This window comes from Felis catus, chromosome C2 (assembly GCF_018350175.1).
Source record: "Felis catus isolate Fca126 chromosome C2, F.catus_Fca126_mat1.0, whole genome shotgun sequence".
NCBI classification, from domain to species: Eukaryota; Metazoa; Chordata; class Mammalia; order Carnivora; family Felidae; genus Felis; species Felis catus.
This window is the reverse complement of record NC_058376.1, coordinates 64,689,004-64,715,466: the sequence shown is the minus strand read 5'-3', so window position 1 is coordinate 64,715,466 and position 26,463 is coordinate 64,689,004. Positions and strand designations below refer to the sequence as shown.

General features: G+C 37.8%; 1 long non-coding RNA gene across 1 annotated transcript; it reads left to right on the top strand.

Moving 5' to 3' along the window:
- The first annotated feature begins 2,589 nt into the window (after positions 1-2,589).
- Positions 2,590-12,485, top strand: LOC123379962. Its single transcript, XR_006585083.1, has 3 exons — positions 2,590-3,142; positions 11,254-11,311; positions 12,164-12,485. It is a non-coding gene; the product is annotated as an uncharacterized LOC123379962 (long non-coding RNA).
- Positions 12,486-26,463: the final 13,978 nt, after the last annotated feature.

The window sequence follows — 26,463 nt, the reverse complement described above, 5'->3', positions numbered from 1 at the left end:
TGTTAAAAGAAATTGGTTCTACTTTTTACCCATTCTGGAGTATTGAGAAGACCTGTATTTTTGTCTGTCCTGAAGTACCCCATGGATTTCTTCCCACTTCTAGGAATTTCTGCCTTCTTCCCTGAGACACTGGTCCCCCTCCTTTCATTCTCTTCAGTGGTTACTCTAGGAAAGACAACGTTAATACAATGGGATCCTGATTCCTGACCACATTTGATTGGTTCAGATTGCAGTTGAACCAAGCATAGTTAGTTCCTTATAGAGAAATTTGGATTTGTGACAACCAGAGAACCCATACAAGTTATCAATTTGGGTACCTGGGCTTGTAAGGTATAAAATTTGTAAAGATTTGGGGTTCACATTCTTCCATGGAAACTGAGGAACAGAGATGGCCTTTCTGTGGCCAGAGAGAAGAGAGAAGCAGACATGCAGCAATGGGTGAAATATATATATGTGATGGCACTGGGGTCCTGTTTGCTTTCCTATCCATGGCCTTTAGTATGGTGCATTCTCTTTTAGATCAACTTCTTTGTAATTGCAACAGAATTGCAATCAATTAAAGCCAAAAGAGGCTCAATTAATATTTATACTATTCCCAGAAGGTGGTCATTCAGTACCTGCTTTAGTGTCTCCAGTGATAGGGAACCTAACCATCTTCCACGGACTTCATTCCACTGTGGAGAAATGGTGAATATTTGTCAATTCTGTTCATATTGAGATGAAATAGCTTTGTGTGAATTTCACAAGTGGTTACTAGTTTTGTATTCCAGTCCAAACAGAATGAATCAATTCTGCCTCCTACTTCATAGCCCCTCACCCTTGATAATGACTATTCAACATTTAAGCCTTCTTTATTGATGAGAGATATCCCAGGTTCAGCAAATTATGTTTGTTTTCTTTGTTAATTTGGAAAAATAGAGGAAAGTAAGTGTTAAAACAACAATAACAACAAGGAAAACAACAACACAATATTTAACTTTTGGAGTGCATTTATTTTTGGATAAGGCACTGAGCTATATGCTTTAGTACTATTTAATTCACTGAATCCGCACAACAACCTTACAAGATAAAGACTGTTACTGTTCTAAATTTGCTGATAAGGAAACTGAGGCTTAGGAAGATGGATTCAAAGTCACTCAGCTAGTAAGTAGCACAACCTGCTACTTACTTGAGAGATACCATTTGAACTTGAGAGATACCATTTCATTATTAAGGGATAGCATTGCCCAGGCCTGCTTTGGTGAAAGGAAACTTCTTCAAAGAGCTCAGTAGTAGTCTTTTAAAATCCTGTGACATGCAACTAAAAAGTGGTCTCAGCAAAATAACACATTATGAAATGAATTTACCTCTCAGAATCCCCCATTTCCCTGGGGAAAATGTTCCTCAAGATGTGACAGAATCTGCCAGTCCCAGAATAGACTCATCTGTTATCTTGGATCTTCTGGACAAGATTTTTATGGAAGGCATCCTTCTCATCCCTGTGAGACATTACTGAACAGAATTTTGTTTTATTTTTCACATTTGTTAATCACCCTCAAGATGCTGAGTGTTGAGCAAACCAGCTATAAAGAGGCAGCTACCCAGTTAAGAACATGAATGCACATATGTTTTATAAAAAAAAAAAAAAAAAAACTTCTGCTGTGGTTCTCCTTTTCCCTGGTATGAACATGTTGAGGAGGTAAAATGTACCCAGGGAAAGGTAGGGCAAGTAGGTAGAAGGTGACAACAGGGAGATATTTTTAGGATGGCAATGTTTTATATTTATTTCTCCTTAAGAAGAGAAAATCCTCTAGCAAAATAATTGCTACTTTTGGAACACTCAAGTCCTAGGTCAGGTTCCCAGATACAGACCCTGACACAAGGATTCATGTGAAGTCATTAAGTCAGTGATTCCAGGAAAAGACAAGGAGAGTAGGGGAAGCCTGACAGGAAATGGGGAAGAAACCAAGCAAGATATGATTAAGGTGATTTTCTCACCATAGCTTGGTGCCCTGGGGAGCTTGGAAGTACAAGTTTGACCTCAGAGTTTGTCTTACTCACAGGCAAAGGAGCCAGGCTCTTACATCCCTACGCCAGTCAGTTATTGGCCATAACTACCTCAGTGAGGACTTGAAATCTTTGCACTCTCTGTGCTTAGGCCAGAGCTGCTCCAGTAATCTCCAAGGTGGTCCTCAGAGAGAAATCATGGTGCCAGCTATAGAACCAAAGTACTTGGAAGCTGGGGGATGGGCACACAGAACAAATAACTGGCATCCTAGGGCATTAGGTGGGATAACCACTATTATCACATCAACTCATCGTGTACCATGTGCTGTGCATTCCTGGTAGTTAATTTACATTAATTTAGCAAGGTGGGGATGAATATCTTCATTTCGCAGGGGCAGAAGTACTTTGTAAGAAGTTAAGTAATAATTGTCTAAGGTTTCATAGCTGGTATGTGGCACAGTTGCAATTTGACCTTGAGTTAGTCTGCAGCCAAAGCTCATGCCCTTCCCACTGTGTCCCATAAAACCTCTCTGTAGGCAGTTTCTGCTACCCACAACACCGACCCTCAACTAAATTTCATTTCAATGAGCACCATCTCTTTAACACTTACCATGTGTCCAATGTTCTATTTGGCATCATCGATGTAAAGATAAATAAGAGTTAATCTTGCCCTTGGGAGATTGCTTTCTTGCAGGGATGATATATAGATGCACAGAGCTAAATAACATGTGAAATGCCACAGTAAGTTTATTAATTATATATTGGAGATCGTGGAAGAAGGAACTAGTAACATTGCTTAGGGACAGATATAGGGGAGGAGGGAGGCCTCAATGAAGGGCTGTCATTTCAGTTAAGCTTTTATGTGTAAGAAGGATTTAAGCAAGTCAAACGGTGACTCTCAGGACCTATAAGGAAGCAATTGGAATGGGGGCAAGGAGGGGCAGTTCAATTTTGGGTGATTATACCACTTTTATACATGTTGCAAACTATTACTCTGGCCCTTCACAAACTTATGTCTTAACTTCTCTCAGGCAGACATTCATCAACTAGTCTTTCTTACTTCTAGTTGTAGGATTATCTGCTTTTTCCCAGTCATAATGCAGACCTTTCTGATGAGGACTTTGAGGAATGCTGAAGGCCTGAAACAAGTGAACAGGTAATTAAACTGATGAGGGCCAAGACCAGGGTCAAAGGTCAAGGACAGTGGGGGTTCTGGAAGCCAAGAATAAGTGGAATTGGAACTGACCAAATGATAAGTGAAGGAGAGGAAGTGGTCAAGAAAGAGGAGAGGCTGGCCAAGAACCATCCTGAACCCTCTTTCTCCTACTTCAAGACCTGGATTTGACATTGCCATTGGGAGGATCCTTGGGTCACAAAGACAGCTTACGTCTTCCTTTAATCAGTTGGGCAATCAGCCAACTCTCTTACATACCCTTTCTTTAGTCAACACTTGTGGGAAGGAAATATCTGTTATTGCCACTTAGAATTGATCAGAATTATATAGTGTTCAAGGCTGATTCCTAGGATTCTGGGGATGGGAGGCACGTCTCTGCTCTGAAGTTCCTAGATGTTCTTATTACAATAAAGACCAATTATTATAAAAATGAATGACTGAAGGGGAAAAAAAGTGGCTGAGGAGAAGGGATTTGCCTGAGTAGTGGAAAAGGTGAATTAAAAAAAAAAAAGAATCACAAGAATGAAAGGAACATTAAGAAAACTTTTCATTCTTTCTCTTGCCTCCAGGCCTTAGTGTGCTGAAATGACATGATAAATGTTGTTTTTGAGAACTATAACTTGAAGTCATTTACTAGAAATCCTTGCGTGCGGGCTATTGCCTCCTCTCAGTAGTAGGTAAACAGACCCACAACACACTGTATCCTTTGTGGTAGGAGGATGGGATACATATACATGAGTACTTTTAATTCGAGTTTTGACTGCTTAAGGGACATACATTTCATTATCTTTACCAAGCAAATTAAAGTTCACATCATAGAAAAATAATTAGTAAATTTTTGACTGTTGTTTCCACCACCATGTCTATGCTTTCTACTTTAAAATTAGCTATTGGGGTTAAGGGTTTTTTATTAAAGGGTTTTTATTAAAGGGTTTGTTGTGGAGTAGTATTTGAAGATCTGGCTCCTTGCTGAGAAATGAAAAATATGTAAAATTTATACATGCAGACTTATAACCCTACCTCATTCAAATTTATATGTTAGTTTGGGGAATAGACATATATGAAAAAGCCCAATTAATTTGATTATTGCTCCTCTCCATTAAGGACCTCAGCAGACAAACTGAAGGTTTAAAAATCATGAATATACCCAGACAGAGTTAAAATGTAAGACATTCTTATAGAAGGGAAGCTGTTACCTATAAACACCAAAATACTAACCATAACTACCAATAAGGTCTATTTTGTCTAGATAGCTATTTATAGTAATGCCTGGAGCTCTTTGAGATTTTGTAAAGATAATTTTATTTCAGAAACACTTTGGCATTATAGAGTAAGAGTTCTACAGTTTACTATATGCAGTTATCTTCAGCATACTGTAGTAGATTGTATGGTTCATAATCAGGAACCGTGCCTGAGGAGGATTATATATTCATACCCTTTTGAACTCAAACAGAGCCATTGTGACTTGCCTGGGCCATCACAATGAGTGATGCATGTCACTTCTGAGCAGAAGCTTTATGAGGCAGTGGGAGGCCTGCCATATTCTTTTCCTGTCTAACATGACTACTAGCAAAGTTCCACTTGGAAGTTACTCTATCAGCCTGAGACTGGGAGTAGTTAAGTACTGTAGCTACTTTCTGATGGACAAACAGTATGAAGAAGAAATCAACCCTTGTTGAGAGATTTAGGAATAATTTTTTATCATAGTATAACAACCTATCTTGATTGATATACACATGAGGCAGAGTACAATTACATATTCATGTCGTAGGACAATATGAATTTTCCAAAGCTGGTAAACCAAGGAAATGGGTCACCTCTTGTTGCATTGTGCTAAGAATTATTTGTCACGGGCTTAATATACTTTATATTTGTTTCTGACTTATTAATCCCTTTATTCTGTATCCTTTTCCGTTTTTATTCAGTAATTGACCACTTGAGTGGTCATTCAGGAGACTTGATGTTAATTAATTACATAGAACACAGATATTTTTATTGTTATATCTTCAAGTTCATATTTTGAGGAGAATCTTTTCCAACTCTTTTTATAGCCCCAGTTAACTCTTTTTATTTGCGTGGAATTTAATTTTATTTGCATGGAATTTCTTTGCACCAGTTTTTTTTTCTTGCATCTGAAGACTACAAAATGGATGGCCTCAATTACATAATTATTTCTTCAGAAATGTCTTTCTTTATCTGTATGATGTTGCAGTTTTCTTTTTTCTTTTTACGTGGCGTTTTGTATTTTGCCACATAGAGCTATAGTATTGAGGTAAGGAATCATTTCTCTGTCTCTGTCTCTCTCTCTTTTTTTTTTTTTGACTAAAAGAAAGATTTCTAAGCTTAAATTTAACCTACAGAAGGATTTCATCAATGATCAGAGTGATGGGTGCCATATTGCTTTCTGTATATATGTTCTCCCAGATGAAGCTTTCCAAGGCTCTTACTATTTAATCTTTTTATGTTCACTTTGATAGTTGCACTTAGGGTATTAAATAATATGTCTAATAGAAATACTTCTAAGGTAAATTCAAAACTCAAAGGAAACATGATCATTTGGAAAATGTTAAGAGTAGCTGCTACTTCTTAGATATTTCTGTCCTCAACCTTTTCCCCCCAGCTTTATTGTGGCATCATTGACAAATAAAAATGATATATATTTAAGTCCTCAATATGATATTTTGATTTATGTATACATTGTGAAATGATTATCACAACCAAACTAGTTAACACATCCATCACATAGCTGTGAGTGTGTGTGTGTGTGTGTGTGTGTGTGTGTGTGTGTGTGAGAGTGAGAGAGAAACAATTTAGATACAGTCTTAGTAAATTTCAAGTATATAGTATATTATCAGTAACAGTCACTATGTTGTACCTTAGATCTCCAGGACTTATTCATTTTATAGCTTTAACTTTGTACCCTCTACCCAAGTCTCCCCATTTTCTCCATCCCCATTCCCCAGCCACTGGTAATGGCCATTCTATTCTGTTACCATGAAGGTGACTCTTTTAAATTTCACATAAAAGTGAGATGATGCAGTATTTGTCTTTGTCTTACTTATTTCTCTTAGCATAATGTCCTCCAGGTTAATTTATGTTGTCACTAATGACAGAATTTCCTTCTTTTATAAGGGTGAATAAGAATCCATTGTCTGTGTGTATCACAGTTTTTAAAATCCATTTATCCACTGACAGGATTGTTTGCATATCTCGGCTACTGTAAATAATGCTGCATGTACACAGGAGTGTGGATATCTCTTTGACATAGTGGTTTTGTTTCCTTTGGTTATATTCCTAGAAGTGTAACTGCTGGGACATGTTTTATTTCTATTTTTAATTTTTTGAGGCGCTTTCATATTATTTTCTATATGCTCATACCAATTTACATTCCTACCAACAGTGCACAAGTGTTCCCCTTTCTCCACATCCTCCTTGTCAACATTTATAATCTTTTGACTTTTTCATAATAGCTATTCAAAAAGGTTTGAGGTGATATCTCATTGAGGTTTGAATTTGCATTTCCTTGATGATTATGGATTTTGAGCATCTTTTCATATCCCTGTTGATCATTTGTATGTCTTTGGAAAAATGTCTATTCATGTCCTTTGCCCATTTTTAAATCAGCATATTTGGTTTTCTTACTATTGAGTTGTATGAGTTCTTTATATATTTTGGATATTGACCCCTTATCCTTATAGTTTGGAAAAATTTTTTTCCCATTCTGTAGGTTGCCTTTTTATTTTGTTGACTGTTTCCTCTACTGTGCAGAAAGTTTTTAATATGATGTGGTCCTACTTGTTTTTGGTTTTGTTGTCAGTGCTTTTGATGTCAAATCCAAAAATCATTGCAAGACCAGTGTCAAAGAGCTTTTCTGCTATGTTTTCTTATAAGAGTTTTATTATTTCAGTTTTTATATTTAAGTCTTCAATCTATTTTGAGTTGGCTTTGTGTATGATGGAAAAGAAGGTCCAATTTCATTATTTTGCATGTGGATATACAGTTTTCCCAGCACCATTTATCGAAGAGACTATCTTTTCCTCATTGTGTATTCTTGGTGCCTTCATCAAAGATAATTGACCATGTATGCTTGAGTTTATTTCTGGACTCTCTGTTCTATTGATCTATGTGTCTGCTTTTGTAACAGTACCGTACTGCTGTAATATAATTGTCATATAATTTGAAATCAGGAAGTGTGATGCCTCCAGCTTTGTTCTTGCCCAAGATTGCTTTAGTGATTTGGGATTTTTGTGCTTTCCTATGAATTTTAGGATTGTTTTTCCTTATTTGTGAAAAATGCCATTGGAATTTTGATACAGATTGCACTGATTCTGTAGATTGCTTTGCTAGTATGGACATTTTAGCAGTATTAATTCTTCTAATCCACATACATGGGATTTGTGTCTTCAATCAATTTCTTTTATCAATGTCTTACAGTTTTCAGCATGCGAATCTTCCATTCATTTGGTAACATTTATTTCTAAGTATTTTTTTGCTGCTACTGCAAATGGAGTTATTTTCTTGATTCCCTTTTTGGATAGTTCTTTGTTAGAGTATAGAAATGTAACTGATTTTTAATTGTTGATTTTGTGTCCTGAAACTTTATTAAATTTATTAGTTCTAACAGGTGTTTGGTGGACTCTTTAGGATTTTCTATTTGTAAGATTATGTCATCTGCAAGCAGAGAACATTTTACTTCTCCTTTTCCAATCTGGATGCCTTTCATTTCTTTTTCTTGTCTAATTACTTTGGCCTGGACTTCCAGTACTATGTTGAATAGAAGTGGTGAGAGTAGACATCCTGTCTTATTTCTGATCTTAGAAGAAAAGCTTTTAGCTTTTTAGTATTGAGTATGATGCTATCTGGAGGCTTGTCATGTATGGGCTTTATTGCATTTTTAAACCTACTTTGTTGAGAATTTTTATCATGAAAGCATATTGAGTTTTTTCAATGCTTTTTCTGCATCTATTGAGGTAATTATATGATTTTTATCCTTCATTCTGTTAATGTTACATACGACATTGATCGATTTGTGGATGTCAAACTATCTTTGCATCCCAGAGATAAATTGCACATGATTTTATATCTTTTTAAAATAATGTTTGTTTATTTATTTATTTTAAGTGGGGAGAGGGACAGAGAGAGAGGGAGACAGAGGATCCCAAGCAGGCTCCTCACTATCAGCACAGAGCCTGACACATGAGATGAGAAACCATGAGATCATGACCTGATCTGAGACCAAGAGTTGGACACAACCAACTGAGCCATCCAGGTGCCCCTATCAAGGCCGCTATCAAGTGATCTTAATGCACTGTTGAATTCAGTTTACTAATATTTTGTTCAGGACTTTTGCATCAGTATTCATCAAGGATATTGGCCTGTAATTTCTTTTCTTCTTCTAGAGCCCTTGTCTGGCTTTAGTATCAGAGTAATGCAACCTTGTCAAAGAATTTGGAAATGTTTCCTCCTTGATTTTTTGGAAGAGTTTGAGAAAAATTGGTATCTGTTCATTAAATGATAGAATTCACTGGTGAACCCACTAGGCTTTTCTTTGTTGGGAGGTTTTTGGTTACTGATTCAGTTTTCTTTTTTTTTTTTAATTTTTTTTAACCTTTATTCTTGAGAGACAGAGAGACACAGAGCATAAGCTGGGGAGGGGTAGAGAGAGGGGGAGACACAGAATCTGAAATAGGCTCCAGGCTCTGAGCTGTCAGCACAGAGCCTGACGCGGGGCGGGGCTTGGACTCACAAACCATGAGATCATGACCTGAGCCGAAGTTGGATGCTTAACCGACTGAGCCACCCAGGTGCCCCACTGATTCAGTTTTCTTATTCATTATTGGTCTGTTTGAATTTTTTATCTCTTCATGATTTATTCTCACTAGGTTGCATGTTTCTAGGATTTTATCCATTTCTTCTAGTTCAATTTGTTGACATGTAATTGTTCATAGTAGTGTCTTATGGTCGTTGTTATCAATTGTAATGTCTCCTCTTTTATTTTTTATTTTACTTTTTTGAGTTCTCTCTTTTTCTTAGTTTAGTTGAAATTTTGTCTGTTTTGTTTATCTTTTGAAAAAACCAACTCTTAGTTTTGTTTATCTTTTCTATTGCTTTTTAGTCTTGACTTCCTTCATTTATTTCTGTGCTGATCTCTATTATTTCTTTCTTTGTAATAACTTTGGGTATAGTTCTTTCTTTCTTCTTTCTTTCTTTCTTTCTTTCTTTCTTTCTTTCTTTCTTTCTTTCTTTCTTTCTTTCTTTCTTTCTTTCTTTCTTTTAGTTCCTTGAGGTGTAAAGGAAAGGAAAGAAGTTTTTTATTTAATTTTTGTTTGAGAGAGAGTCAGAGCATGAGTGGGAGAAGGGCAGAGAAAGAGGGGGACACAGAATCTGAAGTAGGCTCCAGGCTCTGAGCTTCAGCACAGAGCCTGATGTGGGGCTCGAACTCACAAGCAGTGAGATCATGACCTGAGCTGAAGTCGGTTGCTTAACCAGCTGAGCCACCCAGGTGCCCCCCCTTTTTTTTTTGATGTAAGCATTTGTCACTATAGACTTCCCTCTTAGAAATGCTTTTGCTCTGTCTCTTAAGCTTTGGTATGCTGCATTATGTTTTCATTTGTCTTGAGATCTTTTAAATTTCCCTTTCTATTTCCTCTTAGACTCATTAAATGTTCAGTAGCATGTTGTTTAATATCCACATATTTGAGAACTATCCAGTTCCCTTCCTTTTGTTGATTTCCAGTTTAGTACAATTATGGTTAGAAAAGATACTTGATATCATTTCAGTCTCTTAATTTGGGCTTAAATTAGAACTTGTTTTGTGATCTATTCTGGCTGTGTGCACTTGGGGAGAATGTGTATTCTTTTGCTATTATATGGACTGTTCTGTATATATCTGTTACGTATGTGTCACTCTTTTCATTTTATTTTTCTTTTTTCTCTTGTGGATAATTCCAAATAATGTATCTTCAAGTAAACAGTTTCTTCTGCTTGATCAAGTCTGATGTTGACGCATTATTGCATTTCTCATTTTATTCATTGTATTATTCAACTTCAGAATTTCTGTGTTTTTTTTAATGATTTCTATTTTTTGAACTTTCATGGATTTTTTTTTCATGTATTATTTTCCTGGTGTCATTGTATTGTCTGTGTTCTTTGGTAGCTCTCTGAGCTTCTTTAAAGCAATTATTTTGAATTCTTTTTCAGCCAATTTGTAGATCTCCATTTCTTTGGGGTTGGTTACTAGAAAATTATTTTGTTCCTTTGGTGTTGTCATGTTTCCTTGATTTTTCCTGTTTTTTTTTTTTTATGTCTTATGTTGGTATCTTTGCATTTGAAAGAAAGAGTTACTTCTTCCAGTCTTGACCCACTGACTCACCAGTAAATCTGGCCAGGGATTCTAATGCTTTCTCAAATCTATTCTATGGATGCAGCTACTCTACACTTCCTATTTCCCTCTTGAGGGAGGAATTCTTAAGATTGTATGACTTCTCTTGATCCTGCAAAACCACGTTGGGTGCTTAGAGCCTCCTGTTTGTTTTTTTCCAGGGCAGTGACCTTAATTGCTCAGGTTTGTGTGCTTTCTTCCAGTCTCACAGAGTTAGCCAGGCTTTCTGTATGTGCTTATGAGCTATCTGCAAATCTTTGCACTTGCAGTCCACAGGGGGATATGGAGAGCCAGTCATGGGTGGGTGGACTGTGCTGAGCATTTGATATAACCACTGGGGGATCTGCAGGCAAGGCATCTCAAGTGGCTCATGAGAAAGCTTCCTGATGGAGTCTGTGAAGCAGCTAATAAGACCCACAGCCCTTTGATGATTTCTGAGCCCTGGTTGCTGTGCTCCCAGCCTCTCCTAACCCTTCAATTAAAGGGATCACCTCTGTATTCTTGTTGAAGGGAGAAAGAACTAGATATGTTTGCAGCATCCTGCATGCTTGGGAAGCTGGTTACTCATTCACTGTGCTCTCACTTTTCCCTATGGGAGAAATTACAGGCTGAGGGGGTCTCTCTTGGCACTGAACTGTGACACCTTTGGTGGGGAGTGATACAGATAAAGCAATGCTGTTGTTCTTATCCTCTTCAATGCGTCTGTTCTCAGAACTTTGCTCCATTGATGTGCAGAGATTTTTCTGCTGGACTCCTGGACTCTCATAAAGGTACTTTTGTCTGTGGGTGGTTGTTAAAATTATATTCTGTGGAGGGGAGATGGTGGAAAACTCAAATTCTACCATCTTGCTGATGTCAGTCCCCTCTGTCCTCAACTTTAAACTTTCTTCAGACTTCAAAATTTTATTCAGATTTTGTAAAATTTCATTTTCCATTTCTCTAAAACATCATCTCAGAGAAGTGTGGTTTGTGAAAGAGAGACTCTAATTTCAGAGTCTAGTCCTTCCACTTCTCATAATGACCATGCGTAGGATGAGAGTGTAATGAGCGACTGCGGGAATTTCTGTACTAAAGTGACATTTGCTTGTCAAATGGTGCTGAATTGGGAATGTTATTCACCAAAATGCATTCTAGAAAACTTTAAAGACAGGCACACACTTCAGGTTTTAATACTAATTAGAGGCATCCATTTCCCATTGTAAGGTGTTTATCTTTGAGAAGAGGGAGAGAGTAAAGCACAGAAGAAGCATGCTGGAGCACCAATAAACCAATAAATGATTGAGTGGATTCCAGAAAGGAAAAAAAAGTAGAGGAGATAAAATAAGACATGGTGAATACGAAGAGCCGGGAGAACAACTCTAGCATGCTTCTGCTCATGAGGCTGAAAATAATGCGAATGTGTGCCACATTGCCTGATTTTGTATTCAAATTCCTTTTTTTTTAATAACCTCAAGTTGTTTTGTTTGTTTGCTTTTTGTTTGTTTTTGTTTTTGCTTTTTGTCAAGGCCATATTTGGTTAAAAAATGTACTTTTGTGTAAAACTTTGGAGCCCTAGGAGGGCTGATGAATCTATGTACTTACCTGTACATTGCTCAATCTCTCTCTTCTTTATTCATGTTCAGCACCTACTTACAAAGAACCCTGCAAACAAGAAACACCAGTCTCATACTCTCCTATCCTGAAAGTTGAAGCCAATAGAAGTAGCTTCACTCGGCATACAGCAAAAGAATAGCTGACTTGGGAAAGAGCTTAAATGTCTATGTGTTTTCCTAGGTTTTCCTGAGGTGTTTTGCCCTAGTGTCAGTGAACACCATGTGATGGCAACTGTGGGTGATTTGGGATTTAGAGACCTGAATTCTAGCCTTTGTTCTGCCTGTTTCTAGCTGTGTGACTCTATGGAATTCAATGTTAGTTTATTTGCAAAATAAAGATTTATGAACATTACCTTTAAGGTTTCTACCATGTCGGTTGTTTCATTGCAAAAACTCTTGATTCAATTTAATTCTTGAGATAAGACAAATATAAAATATCCTGATCTCATATAACTCACTATGGGAAAGATGCAACAGGAGAGAAATGTCCCAGGAAGACTTTACTGTGGACAAGGTGCTGATTAATCCTATCTGGGAAGATTAGGGAAGATTTTGCAATAAAGGTGATATTGGAGCATAATTGTGAAGGATAAATGAGAGTCATCATGAAGACTAAGTCTTCCAGGCCCTTCCCTACAATATGACCGCTTCCCTACAATACTGAGGCCCTGATTCCATCCTATGCAGAGGTCCATCAAGCCCTCAACAGAAGTGTGTGTGTGTGTGTGTGTGTGTGTGTGTGTGTGTGTGTGTTCATTAGGTAGGGGACATTTATTCTCTCCTAAGTTGTTGTGCCCTGAAGAATGCATTTTTTTTTGCTGGCAGTAACCTTAGCTCTCAGAACCTGGAGCTGTCACTCTTGCCTCTCTAGCCTACCTTTTTCTTCTTTCATCCAGCCAAACACCAGTAGTACAAAGTTATTAAGCACAACCTTTGCTGAAGGTTTGGGGAAAATGGATGGTAATTATTGATAGTAGAGGAGGGTAATTTTAGAGTAAATGTTGTGGAAATGTGTATCATAGAGAATTTTTCACTAGCTCTTGCTTCCAATTACAGGGGCTTCTCTCATTCCTTCTCTTCAAGTCTCCACCTTTGTCCCTCAGGTGTTCCTTATAAATCCCCAGATTCCTAACACTTTATTAAGTAGAGCAATTCAACTTCTTGTTATCACCCCATGGCAATGCCTAAGTAGCCTGACTTTATTTACTAAAAGCATCCATTAAGATTTGGTAAGTAGAACAAAAAGTAGAAGCACATTTACCTCTTTGTCTTAGTAGTTAAAAATAAAATATAAAATAAAATTTACTTAAACTAGATATATATTTTCCCTCTCATGTTAAAATGAGATAGTCCATGGGTGCAATGGTTGCCTTGTTTCAGACAGTTTGTCGACGGGGCGCCTGGGTGGCTCAGTCGGTTAGGCGTCCGACTTCGGCTCAGGTCACGATCTCGCGGTATGTGAGTTCGAGCCCCGCGTCGGGCTCTGTGCTGACTGCTCGGAGCCTGGAGCCTGTTTCGGATTCTGTGTCTCCCTCTCTCTCTGACCCTCCCCCGTTCATGCTCTGTCTCTTTCTGTCTCAAAAATAAATAAATGTTAAAAAAAAAATTAAAAAAAAAAAAAGGAAGTTTGTCGAGAGCCCAGCTGTTTCTGACTTACTGCTTCCCTGACTTTGACCTAAATTCTCAAGGTCATCCCATGATCCAACATGGCACCTGAGTTCCAGCTGTTATATCGGTATTCAAAGATAAAAGAATGAAGAAGAGGCAATGAGTAAGACACAGCTTTCTCTTAAAGAAGGTTTATGGAAATTGCCATGCCATTAGCTGGAATTAGCTATTTATATCCCATTAGCCAGAATTTAGCTCCGTGGCCACACATCACACACATAGCTAGCTATAAAGGAGGCTGGGGTACAGAGCCTTTTCTCTTGTCACATGCCCAGCTAAAACTTGAAGGTTCTGTTGCTACAGAAGAAGGAAAGAATGGGTATTAAGGGACATTCAAACGTCTTAGTCACAGTGCCTTTTCTGTGATGCAGAAAGTGGAAAGTGAAGACTCTAAGTAGTTTTAGTTTGTCTTCATATTTAATCCTATTTAATCTTATTAACACGATTCTCTGTAGATCCTTCAAAGTTACTCCACATTCCTCTTAAAAGTTGGTTATCAAAACTAGGCACAGAGTTGTAATAAGGACCTCACCAAATCCTTAATCTCTGTTTCATCATTTGCCAAATATGAGCCTTCCTGTTACCATCATTGGGATTAGAGTCCGGTCTTTTAAAGAGCATGAATGAGTCATCTGTTTTTGACAGCCTAATTTTTCTGCTGTTGTTATTTTTGTGTTGTGTGACTCTAATAATGTTTTCTTGGAAGACTGTCTCATATATTCTTTTTTTTTAATTTAATTTTGTGTTGTTTCCCTTCAAGCTCTTTTTAATGAGAGCATTAAATCTGAACAAGAGCTAAATTGTAAGGGATTTAACAGAGTAAGTATCATAACAGCATTAATAAGGCCATTCTGTGAGAGCCTGCAGGATATATTTGGTATTTGCCTAGATATAATGATTCCTTGATTCTTTTATTCATTCAAGAGATATATGTTGAGTGCCTACATTTTGTGTTTATACAATACCTGCCAGGGCCTGGAAATTTAAAAGCGTCAAGAGACATGGCTCCTGACCTCATGGATCTTACTTTCTAGCAGAAGGGAGATAATAACAAATAAAAACAAAGAAGTTAATTATTTATGTCTTGTAATAGGAGTTCTAAAGAAATGAAAAAAGGGTTCTGAAAGAGAGTAATGAGGATGGAGGTCTACCTTAGGGAGGATGATATCCACATAGGGCTCTCTAAAGAGATGGCATTAAAACTGAGGCTTGAAAGATGAGAGAAGCCAGCTGTGTGAAGAACCTGGGGAGAGCGATCCAAGCAGAGTGAATAGCAAATTTGAAGGGGAAGACTTTGGCCCGATAGAGATGGTGAACACAGGACAGCACGGATGGTGTGCTGGGAGGGTTAGTAGCTCTGCTGTGATGCTTGCTTTCAAAATGCAAATTTGTTCCAACACGATCCAGAGGGAACAACTTGAACATAACACGGATTTTGCATTTGCCTATGTGAGGTTTTGTCTGTGGGGAATACTAGTGAATGTAGAAAACTGCGTCCTGGTTAGCCAGTGTAGGAATATCCTAAGTGCACACATGCTTATACCTCAGACATGTACCAGCTGCCTCAGTTCACCGCGTGTGTGTGAGTCACACCCATCCATCCATCTGGTGTTACAACTTTTCCTTCCGATTTCAGATAACTCTCCTGCCGTCTCTTGGCAATAGTTCACAAGCTGCAGCTCTTCTGCACCTACTTTCATAAGCAAATTTCAAGTCTTTGCAAGGTTAAGTGTCGTATTTATTGTAGTATTGATGTGTCTCTTACCCATTTAAGACGTGTAAAACTGTGCCACTATTTTTATTTGTTCCTACCTTTTCTTAAAGTGCCACTGATGATGTTTTTTAGTGTCTTCTCCATCCACATTTCCCCCATAAGCTCTGCGGTTGTTTTTGCATGATTTTGCATAGTGTAGCAAGTTTTAGGAGTACATATGTACCAGGGGAGGTTGGAGTTGGCAGGGGCCAGATCCTTATACATAGCTGTACATACTATGTAAAGAACTTGTATTTTTTTCCTCGTTGTAATGAGAAGCCCTCAAAAGATTTTAAGCAGAGGAGTAACATGATCTGACTTGTGTGGTGGTATGGTTTAGAGTTGAAGCTAAGAGTTGAAGCAGAGAGAATAGCTGGGAGGCTATTGTAATGGCCCAGGGGAGAGATGGATATAATTTGGACTAACGGGGAGCACTGAAGTTGGAGAGGAGTTTTTGGAATTCAGCTCTGGTTTGACTAATTGTATGGGTGCTTGTCAGTTCTTGCTTAAGGGTCAACACCAATTTCTAACATCTGAACAGCATCATTGACTCAAAACCTCTACAATCTGTGGTTAATGTGGCCCCATCTAAAAAGAGACACCAGCCATTTATGAGGGAATCTAGGGCATTCTATTGTTTCTCTGCTCCTGTATTACTACACAATGCAAGATCACTTTCAAGAAATGAGAATGCCCTTGAAGGTATCTTTTGTAATCAAAAATGCTAATTTATTTTCATTAATTTCTATCCTTTTTTTTAAGATACACTCAGGATTAATAAAATAAATTACAAGATACAATGACTTGAATCCTGGGATGCTTAAGGAATTAACTGAAACAAAACCTTCTGAAAACTCTGAGAGGCTTGCCAAGGGGCCCATGATACCAGATGCCATAAACCAGGCAACATAATGTTCATATCTAGAAATACAGGAATAATAGGAGGATTAATTTTCAAAGTCTGAGAGGGATTACAGAGTAGTGGGGGAAAATCAAAATGACTCTTAAAAGAACTAATCTTGTCAAACTAATATAACTTTTTTCTACAACAGCATGAAAATTATAATGTGCCTTGGTGCTTATTGTGCTTTTGATTAGGCATTTGAATGGTATTTTCCTCAACAGTCTGGGCAAAGGGAATTTAAATATTTTCTCCCTTGGGGGTACCCGGAGTGGAAGGAGGCCTAGCCTCACAGAGTGAGGATTCCAGTCATCAGCGGTGGGAAGGTCTGGCTCTGAATAAATGGAGAGTAAAAAGTCTACATTGAGGATCCACTTTGTGAGTAATAGCAGGCAGGCCAGAGTGGGCTGTGAACATCTATAGTTATTGAATCTCATTAAGGTAGTAAGGAGTTGAGATGGAAGTCATGACTGGGCTCCAGGGTGTGGGGAGTGGGCAACAGGATGTCAAAGACTGAAGATTCTGCCCTTTTGGGTTTGGCCCACTGTCCTCTAAAAGAACAGGGAATGCTGTTGTGGAGAACTAGATACGCAGAATGTAGGAACTTGGGATGACCTTGGCATACTTCTAGGGTGTACTTGTGTTTTCCCCCTATGTAGTTGAAATTAATCACTAATAAAGTCAGGCAGGATAACAAACAACCTTAATGAATAAGTAAGAGTCATTTGTGATTAAATTAACACTATCCGATTACATACAAATAATTAAAGTGCAAAGGATTTTTAACAGTTTGTAATCTGTACTCTGTAACAGGGTAAAAGAAGGGAAAATACTGCTTTTTTCATTTCTTCATCTCTTCTTTTTCATGCTTTAAGTTAAATTTGTAATTGTGATTATAACACCTGGTTTAAATCATTCTTAGCAACAATATTATATAGTCTGTAAGATGGGGTTATGGTTTTCATAAAACAAATAAATGCCTTTTGGGGGGATAAAATAAGTAATAATAATTACAATTCATTAAATACTTATTATGTGCTATACCCTATGTTAAGCATGTGTTACTTATTATTTAATTTAATTTTTATTCCCTAATATAGGGATTAGGACACTGAGGCTCAGAGAGGTTCTATAATGTACTCAAAGTCCCAGAGTTAGGAAATGGCTAATGTAAATGAATTCACAACTGGTTCACCCCAGCATGCAAAGTAAAAAAAGAAAACAAGCCTCTTCTCTGAATACTGTGAACACTTTTGGCAGTGGTACCAACTATTGGTCTCTTCCATTATTCTGAGGACACGATACTTTTAATGTCTGGGAATTTTTTTTTTTCTTGAGAACAGAAGTAGTTTAGGGCCCATGTGATATCTATGACTATTTTGGGGCCATTGTTTGGCTATTCTGACTCCCTATTTTCTGGGAAAGTCAGAGGCTTACTGTTTGGCCTTAGGAGTGAGTAGTCTGAAGTGTGGAAATGTATATGGGTAATCCTTGCAGCCTGTGCTTGCGATCAGGTTCAGACCAGTCACAGTCAACACCCCACATCTCATACCTCACCCCACCTGAGAAATCTTAACCACACACCAAAAATCTTAACCACACGGTCCTGATTGGTCCGTCTTCTGTAAGGCTGTTCTAAGGAGGCAAGAGCTGCTTGCTGGTGTGCTTATTTCCTGCCAAAATGCAGTAAAAGGAGTAGAGGCAGTAATTCCTATTTGTTCAGCTGTTTTATCTTTTTTGCTAGAGACAGGATTTTGATTTCTAAGGGTTTGTTAGGCCTTAGGAATAAAAATACTCTTTTAGGTAGGTGTTGCTGAATAATGCAGAGTTATCTGTTTATTTTAAACTAACTCATATTATGTTTAAAATATATCCATTGTAGGGGCGCCTGGGTGGCTCAGTCGGTTAAGCGCCCATTTCGGCTCAGGTCATGATCTCACGGTTCGTGAGTTCGAGCCCCGCATCGGGCTCTGTGCTGACAGCTCAGAGCCTGGAGCCTGCTTCACATTCTGTGTCTCCCTCTCTCTCTGCCCCTTCCCTGCTCATGCTGTGTCTCTCTCTGTCTCAAAAATAAATAAACATTAAAAAAATAAAAAATAAAATAATTTAAAAAAAAATTAAAAAAATATATCCATTGTAAATATTAGTTCTAAATATGGTCACTATGGTTTCATTTCTGGCGATACCTGCCCATGTACTCCCTGTCCTCAAACCTGGAGAGATGATCCTGAGAAATTTTTCCAAACCCAAGAAGCCATCTATTTTTATTTGTTGTCATTCTACCCTTATTAAGAGATTATGGTTACAAAGAGAGTTTTAAGAATTCTCTTTCAAGTAGCAGAGCTGGGGGGTTTGAACTTTGGTGTAGCTAATGTTGAAGTCCTGTTATTAACTATTATTCTTTTCTACCTTCTGATGAGATGACTGTCCGTTAGGTTCCTTAGATTTTAGATTATATAACTAGAAGTTGAAGCTTTCATTTACTGAATATAAGTGAAACCAAAACTGAACATTATATGAATATGTGTATAAAACTCTTCATGTAAGTTTATGACATATTGGCAGACATGTGTATATATCAATGCAGAGGTTCTCTCCCTCCACCTCCTGCTAGGATAGTGTGTGTGTGTGTGTGTGTGTGTGTGTGTGTGTGTGTGTGTGTGAGAGAGAGAGAGAGTTAATTCTTTATTCTTTACATGCCAGGATTTTGAAAAACAATGAATTTTATTTGTAAAAGTGCACTTAGATTTGTTTAATGAATCAGAGATTTATATAAAGCTGAACATCTTTTTAGCATTTTTCTAAGTATACAAAATGAGAGCAAGGGAGCCTCTTTTTATTGGAATCTCAAGATTTGAGTTCTTGTTTGGCTAAGCCACTAACTGGCTGGAGGAGTTTGAGTGAATCATTTTACCTTTATGTAGGCTAGTAAATTTTTAGAGTTAGATTAAATGTTTCTAAGGTGACTTTGAGTTCTAAACATTCATACATTTGTGGAAATAATTATCTCCACCATGAACAAAAGAAACCTATTTTGATATAGGAAAGTGAGGTTTATTGACACAATGCAGGAAAGGGGACACCACAAAGGCAACTTTGAAATGGCAACACATTAGGGAAATAATGTTTTTTATTGCTTATGAGTTGGGGGTCAGAAGTTCTTAGGGTAGAATATCAGAAGTGGGTCTTTGAAGTGATTGATTTCTGAAGGTGAAGGTTGATGTCAGTGGATAAAGAAGTTAGTGTTATACAAACATCTGTAGTGTTATACAAACATCTGTAGATGTTTGTATAACTGATGTACATGATTGTTCCAGTTTTCACCTATCCTCTGTAGTAGTCTGGGTTCTCCAGAGAAACAGAACTAATGTATACACATACACACAAAATATATGCTAACATATAATGTATACTTGTATAATATGTTTATTATAGAATTAATTAATTAATTCTAAGGATTTGGCTGATGTGATAGTGGAAGCTAAGAAATCTTAAGACCTGTGATTTTGCCAGCCACAGGAGGGCTGGAAATCCAGAAGGGTTGATGAGATAAATTCTAGTCCTAGTCTGAGTCCAAAGGCAGAAGACAGATAGATGTCCCTAGTCAGTCAGATACACAGAATGAATTCTCCCTTACTCTTCTTTTTTGTTCTCCTCTGGTCCTCAGTGGTTTTGATGAGGCCCATTCACCTTGTGGAGGGTCTCCTGCTTTACTCAGTCTACCAATTCAAATGTTAATCTTATCTGTAGTCATCTTCATTGACACACCCAGAATATTTAATTAAATACCTGGGCACCCTGTAGCCCAGTTAAGTTGACACATAACTTAAGCATTGCACATACTATGTTTTGACAAACTGCACATTTCTCTGTGACTTCTTAGTGACATAAATTGTGACTGGCTAATACCTAATGTGTGCATAGGACCTGGTGTATCTATCTGTAGTAGGTGCTTAATACATATTTGTTAAAGAGGAAACAAATGAGTGAAAAGAAATTGAAAAGAGTGTTTTAATTTAGGTTAGATTAGGGATGGGTAAGTGTGGGAGTTGGGTGGAGGTTGAGTTTTTTGCCTTATAGCAATTTGATTTCATTATCTTTTAAGGAAGGGGAAACCTTTCAAAACTGCTTCATTTACTGTTGCTTATTTGAATAGATGTGACATTCCAAAGTTGATATTCCTTAATAGCTGTGATTAGCATATCTAAATACTTCTCCAATGACTTCTGAAGCATTTTTCTTTTGTTTGAAGTTTTATTACAATTTCAACGGGTAGTTTTCAGGAGCCAGGCTGTAAATTTTATTCTTATTCTTGGTGATTGAAACATCATTGTGTAAATAGATGGGGTATTCTCTCCTCCAAGGAAAAGAATCAGTTCAAAATCCCTGTAATTGAGAAAACATAATTTGAAATACAATTTATGATTAAAAAAATCCTGGTAGGTCCCATAAGGAAATCAACTCTACTCAGGGTCTCCCCTTAAGCATAAATTGAGTTTAATTTTCTTGGCCAAGCTTTTCTCCATGCATACTGCAAAGGGAAACTTCAGATCAGCCCAGACCTTGTCACAGTGCTCAATTAAAAGTCTGAACTAATAAAGCTGTCTTAATTGGTCTGACAGAACTAGCAATATGACCTCATCACCCAGCTACACCTCTCTGATCTCCTGGATTTAAATTTCCGTAAAGGACAGATAGGAATTAGCAAATTCCTGATTTCTTAATAACATACCACATTCACAGTTATAACATTCAGTGCCCCAGCTCACAACTTTATCTACCAATCTAGAATATGTTCTGGAGCTAGTTCAATTAACTTAGCTATCAAAATGCTAAGCTTGATAGCTCATTTATCTTTCTGTCCCACAACTCGACATTACAATACGGTGGTGATTGATCTTGCATCTTCCAGGTACCATATAGTATAAAAACTAAGAGAAGATTAATTAAAAGCTGTCTTACCCAGACAGGTTTTTAAATAAGTTTTAGATTTACACTATATATCAGCTGAAGCAGAAAGAGATTCTAAGACCAGGAGCTCTGTAACACCAATTGGATTTTTCTTTTATGTAGAATATGTATGCAGTAGTCCTGATGACCATTATTATTCTTTCATACGTCTTGAATACCAAAATAAAGCAGAAAGACCCTGCAACAAATGTCCTCTAGCTGTCTCCGTTCCAGTGTAGCATAACACATAGCACAAGTGGAGAACGTGTTGCACAAATAACCCACATGCACAGTTACCACCACCTAGAAGTTAGTCCTGTATTTTTTCTAGGAATTTGGAAGTTTGAGAAATGTTAAGTGAATATGGGGGAAAATGAAACCTAGCACTGGGAAAAAGGAAAAACTCAAATAAATGTATCTTACATTTAAGGGAGAGTCTTTTATGAATTGGTAAAAGGTACCTACAATAATCATTGTAGCTACCACTGAGTGATTTACTGTGTCACATAACTTATTTACATGTTCTCCAATCTTTATAATAATTAAGGGTTAATTATTTGTGCCCATTTTACAGATGTCCTCAAGTGTTAAGTTTCATGGCCAAAGCCTAGCAGTCAGTAATCAGCAGAATGGGGATTTACATTACAGGCCAGTTTACTTGACTCCAAAGGCCACTGCACCATGCTACCTTCTACCTCCCTGCAGAGCAGCAAATGCACCCACATTCATTTTCTGTGTTAGGTTGTTTGGGCTGTTATGACAAAATACCACAGATGGGGTAGCTTATAAACAACAGAAATTTATTTATGATCTGGAGATTGGAAATCTAAGATTATGGTGTGGTGAGGGTCCTCTTCTGGGTATCTCATTGTGTTCTTACGTGGTGGAAGGGGTTGGAGAATCTCTCTTTTATAAGGGCACTGATGTCATTCATGAGGACTCCACCCTCATGACCCAAGAATTTCCCAAAGTCCCTACTTCCTAACACTGTGAGATTGGGGGTTAAGATTTGAGCATGTTAATTTGGGGGTAGGAGAACATTCATTCAGACCAGACCAGCACCAGCATATCACCAGCAGAACTTTTGAGAGACAAAAAAATATTTGATTCATTGTAGGCTATTCAAGCTTAAGTTCTCTCTTTATAGAAGTTTGTGGCTTCAATGGAATATGCCTCATCTCCAAATCAGTGTTTCTTTCTAGTCACCCAGGGGATTCCTTGTGGACTTGAGACCCCCAAATTATATAACAGCCTTAATGGGTGAAATTTTCCAGTTTTCATTTAAATGCTTTAAGTTTTTTGACAAAAACATCACCAAATTCTATTTTTTTTCTACATTTAAAATGAATAGCTGAGCTTTCCTTACAAAGCTTTAAATTTATAATCCCAAAGATTCTTAAAAATTACTGTATAGGAAGTACTGTTAACAGTCAAACCCTTACAATCATAAACACTTATCATATGCCTTGAATGATTACACTGATAACATCTATAGGTTTTACTTTTAAGAAGGGAAGCCACCTTCTGTTGTTTTTATCTAGAGGGAAAGGGAAGGAAAATAAAATTTAATGTTAACACCTCAGAATAGTAAATAGTGGTCCTTGCAGCCTAATTAATGCCAAATAATTAACTGAATTCATCAAACATTTACTGAATATCTTCTGAATGTCAGGCACTGTGGTAGGCACTATTGTGACCACAAAGATTTTTTAAGGAACAGATCTTTTCCTGAAGGATCTCCTAGTCTAATAGGAGAATAAGTTTAAATTTGCACATAAAACAAATAGGTAAAATAATTATTCAAGGATATGATCTATGAGAAAATAATTTTCTTCAATAACCTAGACATTTGTCATTAAAAAAAAAATTAACGTTTGTTTGAGAGAGAGAGTGAGAGAGAACGAGCTGAGGAGGGGCAGAGAGAGAGGGAGACACAATCCAAAGCAGGCTCCAGGCTCTGAGCTGTCAGCACAGAGCCTGAGGCAGGGCTTGAACCCACAAACTGTGAGACCACGACCTGAATCAAAGTTGGACACTCAACCAACTGAGTCACCCAGGTGCCCCTACCTGGGCATTTGTCTTGTTGACTTGAGTCTCAAGTTAGAATTTGGATGCATGTCCATGAGGTAGTGAATCCTGGACCCTGCCCACAGTAGGATTTCTTCTTAGGGACGAAGCTTACCAATAGATACGGTGCAGCAAGGGTGTAGAGCAAATCCCAGGGTTCTCTGGAGATAGAAAAATAGTCCCCAAATTATGTGTATGGATAGGGGGGGTATGATAACATGTACATTTTAGGAATCATTGACCTTGGGAATCAAGTGAAATTCTAACCTTCTGTGGTAAGCAGAATTCTAAAGATGTCTCCTTTACCCCACCTCCCTGGAGAGATTTCTAATCCCTGTTTATTCAATCAAATGCTAATCTACATATTTCTGTGAAGGAACTTTGCAGATATAATTAAATCCCCAAGTCCCTTGACCTTTAAACACAAGAGATTATCTGGGTGGACCTTTATCAGATGAAACTTCTAAAAGCAGAAAGTTTTCTCTGGCTAGCAGCAGAAGAGGAAGTCATTGCTGGCTTAAAGATGGAGGGAGCCAATGACAAGGAGGGGGTATGACCTTTAGAAGCTGTAAGTGGTTCCCAACTGACAACTAGCAGGGAAATGGGGACCTCAGTTCCAAATCACAAGGAACTGGATTCTGCCAACAACGTGGATAAGGATTGGAAGATTTATTCTCAGAATGTCAGCAGAAGAGTCCAGCCTGGTTAATACCTTGATTGCAATCTTGTGATACCCTGAGCACAGAACCCAGTGGAACCCACCTGGATTTTTGGTGTACAGAGTTGTGAACTATTAAATGGAAATTTGTATAGATTGCTGGGGTAATTTGTTATACAGCAAAGGAAACAGATACACCATTAAAACTCATGGAGGCTCTGTGCCTAATATTTCCAAGTTAAGGAGATGTCAGAGCCTCTGCACTCAGGGACTATGTTTTCTCTGATGAATGGGAGGATCAAAGCTTTGTTTTATGTGACAGTCAACACAGAGTAAAAGGAAGATCCTAATCTTTGGGATCTCACAACCTGGATTCAAGTCCTAGCTCTGTGATTTATCAACTGTGTTACCTGGCACAACCTCTCCCAGTCATGTTGGCTACATCTGCAAAATAGGCTTAATCTTTCTTGGGCAGCAGTATCAGGCAGATGAAATGAGATAATAACATGAAATATAGTAAATGCTCAATAAAAGCTATCTTTAATAGTGTTATTTGATTAATTGATTTTCAGCATTTCTTCTTGAACTGTGTAACTGTGTGGAGAAGCACCTCATCAAGGTGCTGATAGCTAGAGAGTCAGTATCATAAAGTTCTCAGATTTCATGGGAATAGGTGGCCAAGGGTAACCTCTTTAAAATTTCCCCCCAAGGAGGAAAGGCAGTTCATTTCCCTGTTATTTATGATACTTCTTATAACTAGTTTAATCTGGGTATTTACCAGGTGCTGGGTGGTCAGGATTTACATTGTTTCATTTTCTGAATTTACGTCTGAGTTAGTCTCCTGGTGGGTGGTGATAAGGGTTTATTAAATATGTTTTTGAGGAAATAACTATTTTTTGAATTATGAATATATCTCAGCACAGTTTGAAAATTGAGGAAGAATATTGCAGGGAATTTTTATTCATCTCTACTCTGGAAATTCCCTAAGCAGTGGTCTTCAAAGTGCATTCCCTAGAATTCCTTTAAAATGTCCAATCTTGGGCCTGACCCCAGGCCTACTGAGTTAGAACTCTTGGGGGTAGGGCCTTGCAATCTGTATTGTAACAAGGTCTCTTTGTGATGCATCTCAGACTTGGAAACCACTGCCCTAAGAGAGTAGGGTGACTCCTAGCATGTCCTCAAAATTTTAAGTAGAATTCTTATTTTTATTTATTTATTTTTTTTTAATTTTTTTTTCAACGTTTATTTATTTTTGGGACAGAGAGAGACAGAGCATGAACGGGGGAGGGGCAGAGAGAGAGGGAGACACAGAATCGGAAACAGGCTCCAGGCTCCGAGCCATCAGCCCAGAGCCCGACGCGGGGCTCGAACTCACGGACCGAGAGATCGTGACCTGGCTGAAGTCGGATGCTTAACCAACTGTGCCACCCAGGCGCCCCAAGAATTCTTATTTTTAAAATGATGAACACAATTACAGAGCATTAATGAGAAAGATAATGAATGATGCAATCCTATAAGAAACTGAGCACAATCTTAGTTGATATGCCTCCTAAATTTTGCATGTGTATTAAAATTTTGTAAAATGAACCACTGTATAAATGTATTAGGAAACTAGTTTTTTAAAGAAAAAAAATTAGGTGGCAAATTCTTTTGTAAAGTTAAAACTCTGATTTATCTGTTTTGTAAGCAGATTTTCATGTATTGAATTTTCTTAGGAGAAGGCAGATTGTATCTGGTGGTTTTATGCATTGGAAATGCTTCTGAAGAAATATTTGATTAGTTGATATGGGAGTCAAAATATGCTAGGTTGTAGAAAACTGAGAAAATTGCCATTTTTACTGTAAATGCTTTTAAAATGGAATTTGATACTTCTTCCATAGTTTAATTTCCAAAGCTTCCCCTACCCCCTCTGAAAGTGGTGCAAAGAAGGGTAAAGTAGCATGATTTACTGCTAAGAAGGTGAGCCAGTGTTCTGGGTTCTCCCACTTACCAGCTTTGTGACCTTGGGCAAGTTCAATAAGGAGATTGTCAGGTTGTGGTCAAGCTTCTCTAGGCCAGTGTTTCTCAAATTTGAGCATGCATCAGAATGACTTGCTGAGCTGGTTGAAGCACAGATTGTCTGGGGGGGGGGGGGTCTGTAGCAGTAGCCCTCTCTGCTCATGTCTCGGCATTGGCTAATAGCCCAATTTTAGTTTGAGCTGGAGAAAATAGCTGGTTGCTGTGTTCCATGATCTGCCTCAGGAATATGGCAGGAGGATGAGTCACAAACTGGTTTAAGGAACCGCTTCCTAAGAAAATCCCTATGGTTAAAGGAGACACTGTGTCTTTTTTTG